Source organism: Chiloscyllium punctatum, chromosome 16 (assembly GCF_047496795.1).
Source record: "Chiloscyllium punctatum isolate Juve2018m chromosome 16, sChiPun1.3, whole genome shotgun sequence".
In the NCBI taxonomy this organism is placed as follows: domain Eukaryota; kingdom Metazoa; phylum Chordata; class Chondrichthyes; order Orectolobiformes; family Hemiscylliidae; genus Chiloscyllium; species Chiloscyllium punctatum.
This window is the reverse complement of record NC_092754.1, coordinates 3,939,639-3,955,601: the sequence shown is the minus strand read 5'-3', so window position 1 is coordinate 3,955,601 and position 15,963 is coordinate 3,939,639. Positions and strand designations below refer to the sequence as shown.

Below are 15,963 nucleotides of genomic sequence, written 5' to 3'. Positions count from 1 at the left end.
CAGAACCTCACTTTTACCTAAATTAAACTCCATCGGCCACTCCTCGGCCCATTGGCTCATCTGATCCTGATCCCGTTGTACCTTATTCGCTGTCCACTACACCTTCAATTTTGGTGTCATCTGCAAACTTACTAACTATACCTCTTATGCTCACGTCCAAATCATTTATATAAATGACGAAAAGTCGTGGACCCAGCACCCGATCCTTATGGCACTCCACTGGTCATAGGCCTCCAATTTGAAAAGCAACCTCCACCACTACCCTCTGTCTTTTACCTTTGAGCCAGTTCTGTATCCAAAGCACTAGTTTTCCCCGTATTTCATAACATCTAACCTTGCTAAACAGTTTCACATGAGGAACCTTGTTGAACACCATACTGAAGTCCATAAAGATCACGTTACTGCTCTGCCCTGATCAATCCTCTTTTGTTACTCTTTCAAAAAACTCAATCAAGTTCATGAGACATGAATTCCCACGCACGATGTTGACTATCCCTAATCAATCCTCGCCTTTCCAAATATATGCAAATCCTGTCCCTCAGAATTCCCTCCAACAAGTTGTCCACCACTGATGTCAGGCTCACTGTTCTTTAGTTCCCTCGCCTTTCCTTACCACCTTTCTTAGATAATGACAGCACGTTAGCAAACCTCCAGCATTCTGGCGCCTCACCTGTGACTATATTGTCCATGTCCTTCTCCACAGTAAACATTGATGCAAAATACTCATTTTGTATCTCCTGTCGCTCCACACATAGGCTGTTTTGCTGATCTTTGAGCGACCCTATTCTCTCCCTAGTTACCTTTTTTGTCCTTAATGTATTTATAAAATCCCATTGGATTCTCCTTCACCCTATTTGCCAAAGCTATCTCACATCCCATTATTGCCCTCCTGATTTCCCTCTTATGTATACTCCTATTGTGTTTATACTCTTAAGATTCACTCGATCTCTGTTGTCTATACCTGACATACGTTTCCTTCTTTCTCTTAACCAAACCCTCAATTTTTCTCATCATCCAGCACTTCCTCCACCTACCAGCCTTTCCTTTCACCCTAACAGGAAAATACTGTCTCTGATCTCTCATTATCTCATTTCTGAAGGCTTCCCATTTTCCAGCCGTCCCTTTACCTGTGAACATCTACCCCCAATCAGCTTTTGAAAATCCTTGCCTATTACCGTCAAAATTGGCCTTTCTCCAATTTAGAACTTCAACTTTTAGATCTGGTCTATCCTTTTCCATACAATTTTAAAACTAATGGATTTATGGTCACTGGCCCCAAAGTGCTCTCCCAATGACACCTCAGTCACCTGCCCTGCCTTATTTCCTAAGAGTAGATCAAGTTTTGTATCTCCTCTAGTAGGTTCACCCATATACTGAATCAGAAAATTTTCTTATACACACTTAACAAATTCCTCTGCATCTAAACCCTTAACACTATGACAGTCCCAGTCTTTGTTCGGAAAGTTAAAATCCCCTACCATAACCACTCTATTATTCTTACACATAATTGAAATCTCCTTTCAAATTTGCTTCTCAATTTCCCATTGACTATTAGAGGGTCTATAATACAATCCAAATAAAATGATCATCCCTTTCTTACTTCTCAGTTCCACCCAAGTAATTTCCCTGGATGTATTTCCAGGAATATCCTCCCCAAATATAGCAGTAATGCTATCCCTTATCAAAAACACCACTCCCCTCCTCTCTTGACTCCTTTCGATCCTTCCCTGAGCATTTGTATCCTGGAACATTAAGCTGCTAGTCCTGTCCATCCCTGAGTCAGGTTTCTGTAATTGCTGTCATATCCCAGTCCCATGTCCCTAACCATGCCCTGAGTTCACCTACCTTCCCTGGTAGGCCTCTTACATTGAAGTAAATGCAGTTTAATTTATCGGTGCTACCTTGTTCTCTGCTTTGTTCTGGCCAGCTCTGACTGTTTGACTCGCTCCTTTTCTCAACTGTACCACTCTCAGATTGATCTCTTTCCTCTCTATTTTCCTGAGATTCCCCCACCCCCGCAAACCAACCGTACTATTTTAAATCCTCTCAAGCAGCTCTAGCAAATCTCCTTGCCAGTATAATAGTCCCCTTCCACTTCTGGTGTATTCCACCCTTCTTGTACAGGTCACTTCCACCCCAGAAGAGATTCCAATGATCCAAAAATGTGAACCCTTCTCCCCTGCACCAGTTCCTCAGCCACACATTCATCTGCTCTACTCCCCTATTCCTACCCTCACTAACTCATAGCATCAGGAGTTATCTAGATATTACTACCCTCAAGGACCTCCTTTTTAAATTCCTGTCTAACTTTCTATATTCTCCCTTCAGAATCTCATCCTTTTCCCTTCCTATGTCATTAGTTCCAATGCATTTAGTGACCTTCTGCTGGTCCCTCTCCCCTTTGAGAACATTTTGCATCCTCTCGGAGACATCCTTGATCCTGCCACCAAGGAGGCAACACACCATTCTGATTTTTTGTTGCTGGCCTCAGTCTGAGAGTGCCTCTGACATACCCCTCATTACATTAGAGCCAGTCTCGATATTAAAAACGTGGCTGTTCATGCTACATTCAGAGTCCATCGCCCTCTACATTTTCCAAAACAGCATACTTGTTTGAAATGGAGATAGCCACATAAGACTGCTGCACTACCTGCCTACCCTTCCTTCCTTTCCTGGAGTTAACTCATCTACCTGACTATATCTGCAGCTTTTCTCCCTTACTATAATGCCATCCATCACACCCCCAGCTCCTGTAAATTTCTCATTGCCTCTAACTGTTTCTCTAACCGATCCATGCATTATGATAAGATTCACAACCAAAGATACTTCCTGTAGACATAATCATCAGTAACATGGAAACTCTCCCTAAACTCCCACGTCCGACAGGAAGAGCATATCATTCTACTAAAGGCCATATTTGCTCCTTCACAATCTACAGACCCAGAAAATACCACCATCATTTTGATCTAAAAGAGAGTGCTCCAGGCTAACTTAGTACTCCTGGTATGTGTTTTAAAGTTTAATCAAGAGACAGAGCTCAATAAAACATATAATTAAGAAAGAAACTACTCTACTCACTACTGTAGACTTACAGCAAGGTTACATGTTAAAAACTATGCACTCATGTGTTCCTGTGCTGTGAGCTACCCCATACAGGTTCCTCCAAGGCCAGCTGTGAGTTTCACTGTTTGTGCATTTTTCCGAGATGCAGTCCGATGTCCAGAGAAACAAGAACTCAAACAGTCAAAGACAGTAACTGTGCAGATTCACTGTTGTGTCAATTAGCAGTGTAGATTTCTTTCTCTCTGTCCCTCGCTGACCATGTGGTCAATGCTTTTTGTCTGTCTTCCTTCTTTTAAATGTGTGGTTGTTTTGATCTTTCTCTTCTCAAAGTTCCAAAACAGTGATTGCTGCTTCTGGAATTTGAGGAAATCACCTCCAACATCTAAAATACCTCAAAAAAGCCGCTCTTATCGCCACAACTTTTTCCAGTCCTCCATCTTGAATTGATTCAGTGCACACTCAATGTATTCCTTTAAGGAAGTACATTCTGTAATGACACTTTCAATAACATTTTGTGCTTGGTGCTGGAACATTTAATTTTTCAAATCATGTAATTGCATTTCAACTGAGTTTCATTCAAGGTACAGTTTGTTTCAACTAAAACATCTGCTATATTTATAAGCTAACGGTTTTACACAGAGTCCAGCCCCTCAATGTGGAATGACAGGAGGGCACCAAATTGTGGTCATTCCCCATCATCATGCAGCAATAAATGTGCAACTTCAACACTGTGTTCTCGGCCAGGACATGTGACAGTTGCAACAGCTTCTTATTGTAGGAGACCAGCATGTTCCTTGCAGACCAAAGGCTGTCCTTTGCTAACTTATTACCCTGATGCCTGTAAATAACGATTTGTCTTGATGGATATCCCACAAGTCAGCAAATAAATAGAGTGACTGCATCTCTTTCCACAACTTCTTCGCATTGACGCATTCCAGGCAGTCTGTCACTGTCTCTTCCCCAGGGCAGCAATATTCAGGGCAGAGTGCAGTAATGCTTAGATTCTGGGCGCATAGAAAGGATCAAATGATGAGGATTTTTTCATTGACCTCTGTATGACTAACTTGAAGTTAAAGATGTATTGGATAAGGGAGGGATAAATAATTCAGCGTGCTCAGACTGATTGTTTGCTGATCTCTCAGCCTCCAAAATAATCCAAACTTTTCCCAAACCATCACTCATATTAAGCGCTCCACAAAATTCTTTCACAATCATCATTCTTTTGGCAGGATGGTGGAATTGAAGCCTAAGATCAGCCATGATCATGGTGAATAGAACAGCAGGTTTACTAATCTCCTGTCTCTTGTATTAAAACACAACAGCTCACACACACAAACATTTGATACAAATGAAGCAACGAACAGTATGGTGACAATTCGAAATTATTTTATTCTCTTCCGTATTAGACCTGTAGGTTGATGTTTTAGGTGGAATGAAGATCTTATAAAAGCAGCAATTCTTTGTGAGCCACAAAATTTCGTGGAACTGAATGCCAGAAGTTTGGCTTTTGGGCAAATTTGATGTTGAAGTAGAATGGGGGAAAGAGTCCTCTCCCAGCTGACTAATTCTGGTCCCTATCCTCGGGAATAATGAATTCTCCACGACAGTGTTGCAGATTGACACATTCCAAGGTCCAAGAACATGAACGGAGGGAAGTATACAAGGTTGAGGAAGATTTCACAAAGGAGTTGGGGGAATATTCACAGTCTAAGGCTTTCAGTCACTGTGCATCCAAAGGCTGAGATTTTACAAATTCCTCGGGCTGTTTGTCCCTCTAGTAATGATTTTGACAAATATTGACTTGAACATTGCTGAAAAAAAGACATTTCTCAAAACATTTCAGCTTGCACTCACCAAGTCAATTAGCAAGAAATGCTACATAAAAGGGAAAACGATATTTATATAGTAAAAGAGGAGAGTGATGATTATCTAATGAATAGATTGTGATTGGTCAAGACATTGCCAAGGAGAATGCAACTGTTAACAGCCAAGCCTTTTTTCAATATTAAACCAGGCAGGTTGACTTTGCTTAGTTAAGGCATTTCACTAAGAAATAAATCAGAAATAAACTAGACACATACTCCAAGGCCCAAGCAATTGTTGACTTGTTGATTGTGGCATTCTCTAGCTGTTCCAGAAGTCACTGTTATATACTGGCAAAGGTCTGCAAAACTGGTTAGAAAATGTGAGGAAATGCTGGCCACAGCACACTAACCCCGATCTCACACCCCCATAAGATCAACCCTCAAATAATTAATGAAATCCTCAAATAATTAAAACAAACATCAGCAGAACTGAAATCTGAAACAAAATCATCAATTCTGAAGAAACCCAGCAGGTCTGGCAGCATCTGTGGAGAGAGAAACAGAGTTAACATGTTGGGTCCAGTCCCATTCTGAAAAATGGCCAGTGGATTCAGAACATTAACCAAACCTTCAGACCCACCCCCACAACTCAACACCCCACCCCCCCAACCAACCCCAACCCCAACCCCAACACCAACACCAACCCCCATCCCCACACCCTCTCCCCCAACCAACTCCCAACCCAACCCCCATCCTTATCCCCAACCCCCATCCCCACACCCTCTCCCCCAACCAACTCCCAACCCAACCCCCATCCTTATCCCCAACCCTAACCCCACACATCCTCCCCCAACCAACTCCCAACCCAACCCCCATCCTTATCCCCAACCCTAACCCCACACATCCTCCCCCAACCAACTCCCAACCCAACCCCCATCCTTATCCCCAACCCTAACCCCACACATCCTCCCCAACCAACTCCCAACCCAACCCCCATCCTTATCCCCAACCCTAACCCCACACATCCTCCCCAACCAACTCCCAACCCAACCCCCATCCTTATCCCCAACCCTAACCCCACACATCCTCCCCAACCAACTCCCAACCCAACCCCCATCCTTATCCCCAACCCTGACCCCACACATCCTCCCCAACCAACTCCCAACCCAACCCCCATCCTTATCCCCAACCCTGACCCCACACATCCTCCCCAACCAACTCCCAACCCAACCCCCATCCTTATCCCCAACCCTGACCCCACACATCCTCCCCCAATACACCACACCGAGAGGCAGGGAATGATTCTCGTTTTTATTACACATTTTCAAAGACTGATTTCGCTGGTATAATATTTATTTTTATACATATTTGATATTAAGACATAATTACCGTTCGATTCACCTTCGGGCCCTGAGAAACGTGACGACATCGCCGTTATTCTCCTCAACCGTCACCGAGCTCAGAACCGCCATTGCCCCGAGGACACGGACCCGCGCCCCCCGTGGAGTGGGGGGGTTCGCGGTCCCACCCTCTCGGGAAACGGTCGTGCCCCTTGTGGGTTCGGCCTCGTCCACTGAGGGATCCGACCCCGCTCCCTGAGAGCCACTTCCCCGCCACCTCGGGACTCGGCCGTGCCTCAGAGGACCCCTTCTCTCACCACGGCGTGGACAACCCTTTACTGACCCCGTGACCTGGCCCCGCCTCCCGTGACCCCGGGGCCTGGCCCCACCCCCGTGACCCCGGGGCCTGACCCTGAAACAAGAAGCCCCCCCCCCCGCCGCCGCCATCTTCTTGGCGTCAGGAGGTCAGCACGGGTCAGGGGTCAGCCACTGTCAAGTATCAAGCTGGACGGTAGCTGCAAGTTCCTAGGTTTAAAAAAAACAATAGTATTTTGTAAGATCTCACACTGAAAGGTGACTAATCAGTCACATTTAACTCTGTGAATCAAAAATAGGGTTGCCATTTCTGAGAGGGCTGTGTCTGTTGACAGTCTGGAGTCTGAATTGCTGAAAACCTCTGGCCATAGGTTATGGTGACATGTCTTAAAATGTCAGTGTTTATTTTAATGACTTGTTTTATTTTCCTTATTTGCTCATGGGCTATGTGCGCTCTGACATATGACAAGGCACATGACCATCCATCAAATCTCCCTCAGTATGTAGTGTCAAACTGAACTGCTAATACTGGCAGACTTTGTTACACAACTGTTGTGACATAGTTTGGGATGTTTAACTGCATTAAAGAAGCAAGTTGTTTAATCACATGACACGACTCCCACTTAAAATTGACATCTTTGTGGTTGATATGTCAATGTGCACTGTAGGATCAGACAAGATTAGTTGCTCAAATGGGGCTTAAATTCGTTTAAGGAAAACAGATAAGATGACAATAAATGCTACTTTTCTGTTACAGAGTCTAAAGAAAATTGTTCTGGGATTTCCTTTAAAGTAAATAGGATGAACATTTTGTTGGTGAGTGCATGGTATATGTCAGCAGCAACCTAAAATTATACAGGCAAATTGCCGATACTGTTAATCTATGTTTAGGAACACAGGACGTAGGCTATTCAGCCCCTTGAGCTTATTCTACTTTTCAGCCAGATCATGGCTGATCTGCGCCCTATCTCCACATTCCTGCCATTGGCTTATATCCCTTAATACTTTTGTTTAACAAAAAGAATCTAGCATTAAACTTCCAAGTTTAAAAGTCAATGGATTTTTTTTTCTTTAACCCTTTTAAGTAAGTTGAAGTGGAGGTGAGTGTGAGCAGTTTCCTGAAACTCAAGAAATTTATTAACTATTGAGCCATTCAGCCCAGAAATACCCCAAATTCAACTTTTTTTCCGTGTTTATTAATTGCAGTAAAGTACCTCGTATATGTCATTGTATGATTCGGTTTTATACTGTATCTGCGTTTCCTTAGCAAAAGGTTTCACAGATTTTTGCAAGGTTTGTAGCTCAGGTTCGGTTTAGGGTGTAGGTTTGCTCGCTGAGCTGTAGGTTTGATATCCAGACGTTTCATACCTGGCTAGATAACATCATCAGTGGCGACCTCCAAGTGAAGCGAAGCTGTTGTCTCCTGCTTTCTATTTATATGTTTGTCCTGGATGGGGTTCCTGGGGTTTGTAGTGATGTCATTTCCTGTTCATCTTCTGAGGGGTTGATAGATGGTATCTAGATCTATGTGTTTGTTTATGGCGTTGTGGTTGAAGTGCCAGGCCTCTAGGAATTCTCTGGCATGTCTTTGCTTAGCCTGTCCCAGGATAGATGTGTTGTCCCAGTTGAAATGGTGGTTTTCTTCCTCCATGTGTAGGGCTATGAAGGAGAGAGGGTCGTGTCTTTTAATGGCTAGCTGGTGTTCGTGTATCCTGGTGGCTAATTTTCTTCCTGTTTGTCCTAATAGTGTTTCTGGCAGTCCTTGCATGGAATTTTGTAGACGACGTTGGTTTTGTCCATGGGTTGTGCTGGGTCTTTTGAGTTTGTTAGTTTTTGTTTGAGAGTGTTGATGGATTTGTGTGCTACTAGGATTCCGAGGGGTCTTAGTAGTCTGGCTGTCATTTCTGAAATTTCTTTGATGTATGGTAAGGTGGTTAGGGTTTTTGGCTGTGTTTGGTTGGCTTGTCGTGGTTTGTTCTTGAGGAATCTGCGGACTGTATTTTTGGAGTATCCATTCTTCTTGAATACATTGTATTGGTTGTTCTCCTCTGTTTTCCGAAGTTCGTCTGTGCTGCAGTGTGAGGTGGCTCATTGGAATAGTGTTCTGATACAGCTTCGTTTGTGTGTGTTGGGATGATTGCTGGTGTAGTTAAGTATTTGGTCAGTGTTTGTCGGTTTTCTGTATACTCAGGTTTGTAGTTCTCCGTTGTCTCCGTTGTCAACCACAACGCCATAAACAAACACATAGATCTAGATACCATCTATCAACCCCTTAGAAAATGAACAGGAAATAACATCACCACTAATCCCAGGAACCCCATCCAGGACAAACATATAAATAGAAAGCAGGAGACAACAGCTTCGCTTCACTTGGAGGTCGCCACTGATGATGTTACCTAGCCAGGTAATGAAACGTCTGGATATCAAACCTACAGCCCAGCGAGCAAACCTATACCCTAAAGGTTTCACAGATGTTTAGCAATGTAGGGTACCACAATCATATCAACCTTCATAAAAATATATAAACTGTCCCTTAGAAGTGATAAGCAGATATTCTTGATCATTAAGTATCATTAAGATTCCTTTGTGTTTGATAGTTTACTGCTTTTAAATTTTCTACTTTTAATATTGACTGTATTGATGCGCTTGCTAGAATCTTCTTACATTCCTTAGATATATAAACATTTGAATTTCAGATTGGAAGTTAGCTTCCAATCACTGCTTTTGAAAAAAGAAGTGAAAGTAACAGTACAGACCAATTAGCCTAACGTCAGTTGTTCTTGGCCGAGGTGGGGGGTGGTGTGGTTGGTGTGGTGAGATGTTGCTAGAATCTAATACAAAGGAAATCTTAATGCACGTACAAAAACATGACAGGATTAGAATCATGATATAGAATAGGATAATGTGTTTTTTAAAAGGAACATCCTGTTTGACAAATTGTTATTAGAGTTTTTTTTGAGAATGTAACTAAGTAGATAAAGAGCAACTAGTAGATGTGGTATTCCTAGGTTTCCAAAAAGCAATTGGTAATTTGTCTCACAAAAGAATGGGCAAGAGAAAAATCTCATAGGGTTGAGCGTAATATATTAGAATAGAAAGAAGATTATTTAATGGACAGGCAGCAGAGAGCAGGCATAAGCAGGGCATTTTCAAGTTGGCAGGTAGGAATAACAGAAAGCTGCAAAGATCAGAACTGGGTCCTCCGATATTTACAATTTATATTAATGAATTGGATGAAGATGCAGTGAATAACATATAGTCATTTGCTAATTGTAAAAATCTTTGTGCAAAGTTAAGTTGTGGAAAGGATACAGCGAGGCTGCAAAGTGATATAGAGAAATTAAGAGTGTGGATGAAAAGATGGCAGGGGCAGGTGGATTATAAATTAGGGAATTATGAAGTTACTCCCTCTAGTTGTATAAAGTAGAACTTTTTTTAAAGGTGTACAACTTGAAAGTGTTGATGTTCAAAAAGACTTCCGTGCACCCATACAAAGAATGAAAAAGCCAGCAGGTATAGCATGTAAGAAAGATGGGAAATGGCATATCGGCCTTTGCGTACAGCAATAAAAAAAGTTGTGTTACAATTGCATCGAGTTTCAGTGAGACCACATCTGTAGTACTATATGCAGTTTTGATTTTCCCATTTACAAAAGAGTACAGTGAATGTTCACTACATTGGTCCCTGGTATGAAGGCTTTGTCCTATAATTACAGCATGAGTAAATTGGGTCTAAATTCTCTAGATTTTAGAAGAATGAGAAATGCTCTTATTGAGACATTCATGATCCTGAAGGGACTAGGGTTAGGGTAAATGATGAGAGATTATTTCCACTGATTGAGGAATGTAAAACTGGGGCATAGTCTTAGAAAAAGGGGCCAATCATTTAGGAACTGAGGTGGGGAGAAAGGATCCCACGCAAAAGGTGAATCTATGGAATGCTCCTTCCCAGAGATTTGTGGATAACCTATTGTTGAATATATTTAAGTTTGATGCAGGCAGACTTTTGGACTCGGAAGAAATTAAGGAATATAGTGGAGGCAGAATGGTGGAGCTGAAGCCTAAGATCAGCCATGATCATGTCAAATAGAACAGTAAGTTTACCAAGCAATGTGGTCTAACCTCCTGTCTCTGGTGTTAAAGCACAATAGCTCACACACACAAAGATTTGATACAGATGAAGGAACAAACTGTATGGTGACAATTTGAAAGTATTTCATTCTCTTCTGTATTAGACCTGTAGTTTGATGTTTTAGCTGGAATGAAGATCATACAAAAGCAGCAATTCTAGGTGAGCCACAAAATTTCTTGGAATTGAATGCCAGAAGTTTGGCTTTTGGGTGAACTTGATGTTGATGTAGAATGGGGGAAAGAGTCCTCTCACTGTCAAACTAACTCTATTAATGTTTTACAGCTGATTCAATCATTTTGAGATGATGTTCCTGATGGTATCTGTCTCAGAATTTCTTCAACTGCTCCCTTTAAAAGCAGTCAGCAAACATGGTTGGCTTATCTATATGACCTATTACAAAATCAAGCTCTTTTAAGTATATTACAGTCTGTTAGGCCGTACTAGCACAGATTAATGATTAAAAGACAGAAAACAGAGTAAAATAATGGTTTATTCTCATTTTTGCAGGCTATGACTAGTACTGTATGACTTGGGCATGAGCTGTTCATGATTTATATGAATGATTTGGAGATGTGGACCAAATGTAATCTTTCCACATTTTCAGATGATACAAAGCTAAGTGGAACTGTCTGTTGTGAGAAAGATGTAAAGTGGCTTCAGGAGGATTTGGGCAGTGTTGAATCGGATTTTAATTAGTAGGAATCTGTGAGACCAATCCAACACTTAGAGAAAAATTCAAGAACAACCTTGAAGTCGAAAACGTTCAGTCTTTATTAAAAGAAACTCTGTATGCAGTGTTTTTGTAAAAAAATAACATGAGAGGGGGAAACCAAAGGATCCCAAACTCTCCAAGATTTTTTGCACTTTTACAAGGGAAAGAATAACATTTATATACTTTTTAAATATGCTGAGAAGTGACAAATTATCATGAAATGTTAATCATCCATTACACTGAACTTTGCCTTTTGGTTTTCCAAAATATCATTCATTCACATCATTCCATAATTTTGTTTCTGTGTATTGATGTTTTGTTTAGACTAAAATCTACAGTTCAAAATATACGAGAAGCCGTTAAGAAGATTACTGAAGTTTTACCAAGGTTGCAGAATTTGTTTACATTCAGCCTGTGTCATGAATGCTGTTTCTGACCTTTTACCACAGCTTTTTTTAACCTATTGATCTATAACTTAGGAGTATGGCCAATTTTCCCATCAGGCATTTTTAATGTTCCCCACAATACCATACAGGCTTAGTGAGGGGACAAGAATGTGGCAGATGGAATATAATGTAAAAATATGAGGTTATCCACTTTGATGAGAGAAACATATGCAGAGTATTTGCTAAATGGTAAGACGTTGGAAAGGTTAGATGTATGAATGGACCTGGGTGTCCTTGTCAACAAATCACTGAAGATCAACATGCAGGTGCAGCAAGCTTTTAGGAAGGCTGCTGGGATGATAGACTTTATTACAAGAGGATTTGAGTGCAGGAGTGAAGTCTTGCTTCAATTGTGTTAGAGTTTGGTTAGACCTCATCTGGAATATTGCAGTTATGGTCTCCTTATCTCAGGAAAGATATTATTATCACAGAGAGAATGCAACAACAGTTGACCAGACTTGTTTCAGGGATGGTGGAGTTAGCCCTTTAAAAAGACATTGGGCAAATTAGGCCTGTAATTTTGAGTTTTGAAGAATAAGAAATTATCTAATTTAAAACTTGCAGTGTATTTAAAGAGATAGACAGCATAGATGCAGGTAAGATTTTTCCCCTGGTTGCAGAGTCTAGAACCACGGAGCACAGTTTAAAAATAAAGAGGATGTCATTTGGGTCAGAGATGAGGAGAAACTATTATTACTGAAAGGGTGTGAACCTTGGAATTCTCTACACCAGAAGGCTGTGGAGGGTCAGTCTGCAAGTATGTTAAAGTAGAGATACATAGAAACATAGATTTCAAATTACCAATGGTGTACACAGTGATGGGGATCTGGATGAACATTTGTTTGTTGAGCTGGAAGGTTTGTTTTCAGACGATTCATCACCATACTAGGTAACATCATCAGTGAGTCTCTGGTGAAGCACTGGTGTTATGTCCTGCTTTCTATTTATGTGTCTTGGTTTCTTAAGATGTGTGATATCATTTCTGGTTCTTTTTCTCAGAGGTTGGTAGATGGGGTCCAAATCGATGTATTAATTGATGGAGTTTCGGTTAAAATACCAGGCATCTAGGAATTCCCGTGTGTATCTCTGTTTAGCCTGTCCCAGGATGGATGTGTTGTCCCATTTAAAGTAGTGTCCTTCTTCATCTCTATGTAAGGATACTAGTGATAGTAGGTCATGTATTTTGCTTGACAGTTGGTGCTCATGTATCCTAGTGGCTAGTTTTCTGCCTGTTTGTCCCATGTAGTGTTTTTTAGAATCCTTGCAAGGTACCTGTATTTTATAAATTACATTAGTTTTGCTAGGTATTTGTATGGGTCCTTTAGCTTAATTAGCCGGTGTTTAAATGTGTGTTGGTAAGTTTGTGGGCTATCATGGTAAGTTTGGTGGGCTACCAAAGGGTCTGGAAGTCATTTCAGAGATGTCTTTGATGTAAGATGTAAGGCTAGAGTTTCTGGGTGGATGTGTCTGCTTGTTTGGGTTTGTTGTTGAGACATTGGCAGACTGTGTTTATTGGGTACCGTTCTTCCTCAGTATGGTGTATAGAATTTTTCTTCAGCTGTTCGTAGTTCCTGAGTGCTGCACTGCATTGTGGCTCATTGAAATAATGTCTTAACACAGCTGCGTTTGTGGGTGTGGGGATGATTTGTTTCTGTAGTTAGGTATTTGGTCTGTGTGTGTTTTCCTATCGACACTGGCTTGAAGTTCTCCATTAACTGTTTGTTCTACATCTAGGAATGGGAGTCTGTTGTCATTCTCCTCCTCTTTTGTGAATTTTGTGCCAGTAAGGATATTGTTGATGGTGTTGTAGGTTTTCTCTCATTTGTTCTATTTTGTGATGAAGGTATCATTCACGTAGCAGACCCAAAGTTTGGGTTGGGTAGTTGGGAGGGCTCTTTGTTCGGGTTTACTGCTTCTGCTGGGAACCCTGATATTGGTGATCCCATAGGTGTTCCGTTGATTTGTTTGCAGGTCTTATTATTGAATGTGAAGTGGATGGTGAGGCACATGTCTACTAGCTTGAAGATGCTGCTGAAGTTGGTGCTGGTAAAAACAATGACTGCAGATGCTGGAAACCAGATTCTGGATTAGTGGTGCTGGAAGAGCACAGCAGTTCAGGCAGCATCCAAGTAGCTTCGAAATCCTTGAATGCTGCCTGAACTGCTGTGCTCTTCCAGCACCACTAATCCAGAATGAAATTGGTGCTGTCTGGTGATTGTGTCCTTGATTCCTCTAGTAGTGCAGTCCATATTTCTTTGGCCAGGTTGATTTTAATTGATGTGAACATGGTTGTTACATCAAAGGGGACCATTATTTCATCCTCTTCTATCTTGGTGTCTTTGATGGTGTTCAGGAATTCTTGAGTGGAGCGAATGGAGTGGCATGAGGCTTCTACTAGGTATTTCAGTTTTCAAGAGAGTTCCCTCCCAACTACCCAACCCAAATTTTGGGTCTGCTACATGAATGATGCCTTTGTCATCACAAAATGGAACAAATTTGTGATGGGGTGGGGGGGGTACTGGTTTGTGTACTTTAGGCAGTCTGTAGAAGCGTGGTGTTTTGGATCCGTCTCATTTCATTTTTTGGAAGTCTGTCTTGTTTATTTGTCCTGATTTCTGAAGTCTTTTCAATGCGGATGTGATTTGGTTTTTGAGTTGTGGGGTCAGGTCTATCACCACCTGTTGGTAAGTGTCGGTATTTGCAAACTGTCAGTTCGCTTTTTCAGTGTTCTCCATACATTGTAGCCACATGACCTTATATCAAAGACATCTCTGAAATGACTTCCAGACCACTCAGATCCCTTAGTGTCGTGGTAGCCCACAAACCTACCAACACATTTAAGCAGTGGCTAATTAATGTAAAGTGTCCTATACAAACAACCAGCAAAACGAATGTAATTTACAAAATATCATGAAAGGATTGTAACAAACACTACATCAGACAAACAGGCAGAAAACTAGCCATCGGGATACATGAACATCAACTGGCCACCAAAAGACATGACCCTCTACCACTAATATCCTTACATAGAGATGAAGGACACCACTTTGACTAAGACAACACATCCATTGTAGGACAAGCTAAACAGAGGCATGGGAATTCCTAGAGACCTGGCATTCCAACCGGAACTCCATCAATAAACACATCAATTTGGACCCCATCTACCATCCTCAGAGAGAAAGAGCCAGAAATGATATCACCCACCTTAAGAAACCAAGACACATAAATAGAAAGCAGGACATAACACCAGTGCTTCAGCAGAGGCTCACTGATGGTGTTACTTAGTGTGGTGACGAAACGTCTGAAAACAAACCTTCCAGCTCAACAAGCAAACTTACAACCAGAACCTCAACCTGAGGTATAAATCTTCTCAAAAATTACAAACAGTTATGGGAATGGGGTGGATAAAAATGGGTAAAAGTTTTCAATCTGCCATGACCATATTGAATGGTTGCTTAGACCCACCTGGCTGCATGGAAGACATATTTTTATACTTCAAAACATTCTGTGTCAGGATTATTTACATAAAGTGTTTGTGATAGCAAATGTTCTTCATCTTGGGGATGAAAAACAATCATAATACAGTAAAAGTGGACAAGATCGATTTAATAATTTTCTAACACCATCTGAATTCCAATGTCTCTATTGTCCAAAGTGAAGCAACAAAGGATGAGCCAACTGGTATGTTATGATCCTTGTTATAGAGTCATAGAGATGTATAGCACAGAAACAGACCTTTTAGTCTAACCTGTCCATATCAAACAGATTTCCTAAACCACTCTCGTCCCATTTGCCAGCATTTGGCCTATATCCCTCTAAACCTTTTGTATTTATGTACCCATCCAGATGCCTTTAAAGTTTTATAATTATAAAATTCTCCACCTCTTCCGCTGGCACTAATCCATACACAAACCACCCTCTGCATGTAAAAGTTGCCCCTTAGGTCCCTTTTAAATCTTTCTGCACTCATCTTAAGCCTATCCCTCTAGCTTTGAACTCCCAGACCCCGGGGAAAAGGCCTTGTCTATTTACCCTATCCTTGCCATTCATGATTTTATAAACCTCTACAAGGTCACCCCTCAGCCTCCGACGCTCCAGGGAAACAGCCCCAGCCTATTCAATCTCTCCCTATGTCTCAAACTGTCCAACCT

At 41.5% G+C, this 15,963-nt stretch overlaps 1 long non-coding RNA gene across 1 annotated transcript; it reads right to left on the bottom strand.

Annotated features, from left to right (window-relative positions):
- Positions 1 to 4,432: 4,432 nt before the first annotated feature.
- On the bottom strand, positions 4,433 to 6,554 carry LOC140486912 (uncharacterized). Its single transcript, XR_011962669.1, has 2 exons — positions 6,258 to 6,554; positions 4,433 to 5,413 (listed from the first exon to the last, which is right to left on the bottom strand). It is a non-coding gene; the product is annotated as an uncharacterized lncRNA (long non-coding RNA).
- Positions 6,555 to 15,963: the final 9,409 nt, after the last annotated feature.